The sequence below is a fragment of the Cryptomeria japonica genome, chromosome 3 (assembly GCF_030272615.1).
Source record: "Cryptomeria japonica chromosome 3, Sugi_1.0, whole genome shotgun sequence".
Lineage (NCBI taxonomy): Eukaryota > Viridiplantae > Streptophyta > Pinopsida > Cupressales > Cupressaceae > Cryptomeria > Cryptomeria japonica.
In genome coordinates, this window is record NC_081407.1 from 238,381,251 (window position 1) to 238,387,183 (window position 5,933).

Here is a 5,933-nt window from a genome sequence, read left to right on the forward strand (position 1 = left end):
CTTGCGTCTGTGGGTTGTTGCAAGGTTGTACCTTCTTTTTTGTCATTGTCGGCAGTCCTTGCCCGTTGGCCCTCCATCCTTTGTTCATGTACCAAGGGGCTCCTAGCCTTCCCACTAGCCAACGCTATCACCAACCACTTCTCATGCTAGCACTCTTTTTTCCAGCTTGTTTTGCGCTCAACCTCTGGTTGGCTTCCTCTCAGCAACTCCCATGTTCCACACAAGCCCCGCTAGGCCCCACACTTGCCACTACCACCACACAACAACACTTCACTGGTCCATGCGGACTCAAATAGAGCCACGCGAAAGTGTGTGATTTACTAACCTTTAGGCACATGTTAAATCTATGACTCAGGCACACAAATGCATACTTAGCCCCACGTAGTCAGATTGTACCTCTATGTGGCACACATATATTGGTACATATCATTGCCCAGTCCATTGTATAGTCTGTCACCTCAGCGAATAGTCATCATATGACCTCCAACTCAACAGACACATGAGAATATCCTATTGGTCCATACAAACATGTTAGCAACCAATTATCAAGCCGCATCACCTTCCATACAATCCACATGGCTCTAAGTCATCATTTCGTATGCCATGTGTCATCTTTTTACTTGGCCATGTCATCATTTTGTATTGCACATACAATACATGTAGGCAGGAAGTGAAGTTTTCTTGATGGGAAGACATGCATCAAATTTAAGCTTGTAAAATGCTTACGTCAACACTGTGTTAGCCATTTTTTGAAATTTTTTGGACCCCCTCCATTGAACTTTTTGGTTTTGGAGGCCAACTTTGAAAGTTCAAAACTTGGTCATTTTGAGGCCTTATTGAGTGCAATTTTTTTTTATTTGGGATAATTTTTCATACTCTCTGTAGTGGTGGTGGTGTTTTTTATTTTGGTGGACAATTTTTTTAGAAGTTCCAATTTTCACAATTGTACATATCCAATCCCTATTTTGGCGACTTCTCACGATTTGTTTGGGCTCATATGACCTCTTTTTCAGGCGCCGTTTTTTTTTAAGTGCATAATTTTTCATCTACTTTCACATGGTGCTATCAGTTTTTCACCATTTTTACTAGAAATTGTAATTTTAGTATTTGGTCATTTTTGTCCCATTTGGTAATTCTATTTTTCTTGGATATCAATTTAAATTTTTGTTTTGAGTCTCTTATAGCCTATTTGAGGTAGTTGTAAATTTGAAATTAGAAGTTCACTTTGCCATTTTTTTGTAAATGTCCATTGTAATCGCACTAAGTATAAAGTGCCAAATCATCATTTTGAGGGGGGTTCTTTGATTGAGTGAATTTGGGGAGGGGTGGGGGGGTGTCTTGAGCGATTGTGCCTCTCTTTTATTTGTGGTATTTCATTGTGTTGCTACGAGTTCTCCTAAATTTCCACTTTTAACTCCACATAACTATCTTTCATGGAAAATTGATGTATGGAGTAAGCTAATGGAAAAATGATTAACTCATTATATTGATGGAACTATCACTGCACTAGTTGATCCTAAAGATGGTCCTAATTTTCACATGGAATGGCTCACTAAAAATGTTATGGAAATAGGGACATTAAGGAAGTATATATCAAAGGATCTCATCTTTGACATTGAAAAGTGTACAATAGTAAAGATGCATGAGATATCTTGGGTAAATTGTATGGCCAAACTGATGAGATTAGGGGCTATCAACTTGATAACGATCTCACCATGTTGGATCCAAAGAACTTTGATACAATCCAAGCCTATGCCACTAGAAAAATGAGATAAGAAGCAACTTAAGGATTGTGGCAATGATAAGAAGGATGCATAGTTAGTCTAAAATTTGTTGGGAAAGCTTCCATCAGAATATGCAACATTTGTTTCTAGATTCCAAACTCATTGCTTGACAATGGGTAGTTCTTTCACCATGCCTTCATTTGATGCATTAACAAATATTTTGATGTTAGAGCAAGCCAAGTTTTTGAGCATGGGGATTATCAATCCTTCAAAGTCTATGGCTTTGGTGGTTAACCAAGAGAATCAAGGAAGGGATTCCAACAAGAAGTAGAAGTAGTTCAAGCCTAAGACACAACAAGATAGAGAACAATCTTCCTCTCCACCACAAAAGGATTATACTTCCTCAGCTAAGGTAAAATCATATAAAGAGATGCTTTCTTGTTCATATTGCATGAAAAATGGTCATGATGAGCATCATTGCTACACCAAGCAGATTGATGAGTTGACCAACATAATTTGAGAAGAACAACATTGATTTTCCATACACTTACAACAAGAAGGATTCATCTCCTTCCCCTTCCTCATAGCCAAAAAGAAAGGGACAAGGTCTTTGTGCTACTACAAGTCTTGATTCAGGGAGATGACTTCTAGATTCAGGAGCTTCTCATCATATCACATCTTCGCAATCCATGTTCTCTTCATTTGAGCCTTGTAGCATGCCATTGATTTTTATGGGCAATAATACATATATGAATGTGATTGGGAAATGATCTATTGCCATTGGGGATAACTCCTTCAATGATGTGTTGTGTGTACCCCATTTGACAAACAATCTTCTTTCCATCTATCAGATCACTCATGGGGCAAAAAGGAAAACTATGGAGTTCACACCTATTTCAGTTATCATTAAAGACTTGGAGACGAGCTATTGTTGCTACAGGGGTGGTGGATCATACATCTCAGTTGCACTCCTTTGTAGATTCTGTTCCTACTGATGAGGTTGATTCTTCATATGTTGATTACATTTCTTGTGTTGATTCAAATATCATGGAGAACTTTGGTTACTTAAAATTGGGTGTTCGCACATGTGATCCAGTTCTTGAGACTAGAATTTCATCTCCTCCTCTTGATATCGCATCTATTATTGCACTTGATGATGCAGATAGTGCAATAGTTTTGCCTTCTCGTGATTCAGTACAACAAGATAGTCCTTGTCTTCTAGCTTCAGTTCCTTGGGATGAATACTTGATAGACATTGCAGATTGGGGATACATCATTGATGATGTTCATCTTCTCTTTGATGAAGATGATCCTTCTTCAATTGTTTCAAGGGAACACTCTGACCCTCTTATTCATTCTCTACATGATCATTCTTTCAAGGTTGACATGATTGTGTATTAGATTATGTACAACACTTGGAGGAGGTATCTTTATCCTTAGAGGAGACATGTGATTCTTTGGATCATATTCTAGATTCATCTCCACTATACCTTGGATTCCCTTTTTCAGTAGTGTGGATCAGTACATCTGATTTAGAGGGGGAAACTTTTAGCATCAACTTGGGGACACTTGAGTAGTTTTCAGAAACTCCACACCTCTTGAGGTTTCTTCTTGCATCTTCCATTGATGATTGGGGAGAATTCATGGATTCACCTATGGTTTTGTTTCTTCCTAAGGGGAGGAATGTTGTTCGATGATCATGAAACAATTTCTTCATTCAATTTTGAGCTTCTACCATTGGTGTAGATTCTACATTAAGGGGGGGCTTTATGGTCTCTCTTCTTCTCTCTTAAGGGGGGGACTTTTTCCTTGCATGGGGTTTTTTCTTTCTCATTCCGCTTTGAGGTTTCTTTTGTATTTTCATTTCTCTTTTCGGGGGGGGGGGGGGGGGGGGGGATTTTTTACCACATGCTTTTCTCCCTTTATCTGTTTGTGAGAGATTGCATTGGTTTGATTGCATTTGCATTTGTCCATGGGTACCTAACATGGCCTCGTAGTAGGACCCATCTTGCATTGTTAGATTGAGTCTTCATTCCCCTAAGTTTCACCTAAGGGGGGTGTTGGTGTAAATTATGTCTCATAATTACACTTTACTTAAGTTGACTTAGGGTAATGCATTTCACAGTAGTTTGGGTACGAGACACTTAGGGAAGTGTAGACATGGAGAAGTTGCTTGTAGGAGAAATTTGACCTTTTCCAGTCTTATCTTGTTGTCACATTCCACCTTCGGTGGGTGATCCACCTCTTGTGGAATACTATTATTTCTTAGGTACCTACCCTCACCTACCCTTGTTTCTCATTGAACCGCATGTCATGATTGTGTGCTCACATATCCATATGGCCTTGCCTTTATAAGCAGGCTCATCTACATTGTACGCAATGATCTAGTTGATCTTATTTTGCATCTTGATTAGAATACAATTTATTCTTATCAAAATTTTATCTCTCTTTTGTGCTATTCATTGTGCTCTTGATCTTGGCCATATTTGACAAATTCTTATAGTTTTCTTATTTTAATCATGCATTATTCTAGTGCAAATATATAGATTTAGTTATATTAATGAGGTCTTTATCAACTATATTTTAACATGTTCTTTGATATAATTACTAATATAGGGAGCTCATGTTTAAAACTTATCCACTAGTCTTGTACTTTAGACTTAAGGAATAAAACCTTGCATTGTATACTATGGTCATACCCTTCAAAATCATTGTCTTTAAGATAAATTCACCACATAAATTAGGTGCATTATCCAACTATAGGAAGGAATACGATGTTAGTTATAACTTGTTTAGGATCAATCAATACCCAAGTTATGCTCAAGATAATGGGAAATAAGGTATTTGTGAGATCATCCTAATGGAGATTTACTCAATAAATTTGGTAATGTTCATCATCACAAGGTTCATATTGTCTCTCCAAAAATAGAGATCAACATGCTTCCCTTAATACAAGGCCTTTCTATGAAAATCTAGTTGCTATATTACGAATTATACACTAAGATGTTTCCACATGTTATATAGTTTACAATAGGATAATACAAAAACTCCTAACATAATTGAATAAACATGCAACATTTGTACATAGATATAGGGCTTATTAATTAAGATTAGTTTTAAACCATAACTCAAAATCAATAATTTGATGATCTACATATTTAGCTAACCCAAAATTATTGAACATCTCTTATGTGGCCAATACCTATGCTTAGACGAGACATCTAGGTTGCTAACAAAATGTCACTAAGAAAGCAATTCATAAATGTGAGAAATTTTATAATGCATCATTTAAGAAAATCCAAATTGAATAGATCCATTCTTTTCTTTTTCCTAAAGTGAATAAATTAGAGTTAAATATTGTTTTAGGAAAGCAAAGCAATGGTGAATGAGTACTCATCTCTTTATGAAAATAATTTTGATTCAGATGCAAAAATGTTCTACCTATGCTTCCAAACATTTCTATAGTCTTTTTCCTTACTTCCTATTTTTGCATTTATGTCTATTAGGGAAGTTGCAATTCCTTCTACTCACCTAGTAGGCCTCTTGTCCTTCCCTTTATCTCTATTTGTACCTCTTTTTCTCATGCCGGATGGTCTTTTTCCTCCCAAAAATAGTGTCATTTTCTCCTTCTTCACCATAACCATCATCCTCCTCACATCCAAGCTTCCTACCCCATTCTTCTCATATGCCCTCTCTTCCATTCATGTGCCCTTTATTCATATTCATATGCCCTTTATCCACCTTTCTACTACTCAACTCCCTCGTGCTTTGTCTTTCTTTCTTTGTATCTTGTGCTTTGATGGATGCCCATGTCTTTGATCTTCTCCACCCAACATTTTCCTTAACCTTTCCAAGAGTTCACATAGGATACCATTCCATCACAAGTAGGGAGTACATGAACAACAACTATGTGGTTAGGCTTTTATGCCTACCAATCGTCTTTGCTAGAAATTTTCTAAGCCTTGTTAACAAATCAATTCATGTATATTTTGCAATCGTAACATTCTTGGGAAATACATTTCCTTGAAGGTATTTTTCCCAATTTTCCATGTCTTTTCCATGCTTCCATAATCATCTTTCTGTTTGCTTGGGAAATCACCAATGACCCCTTTTTTTATCTCGATCCAATCTTCTCCTCTGTTGCATAGCCTCTGGATCATCCCCTCTCCTTCTCGTCCACACTCCATACTCTTCTTTCTTCTGTCATTT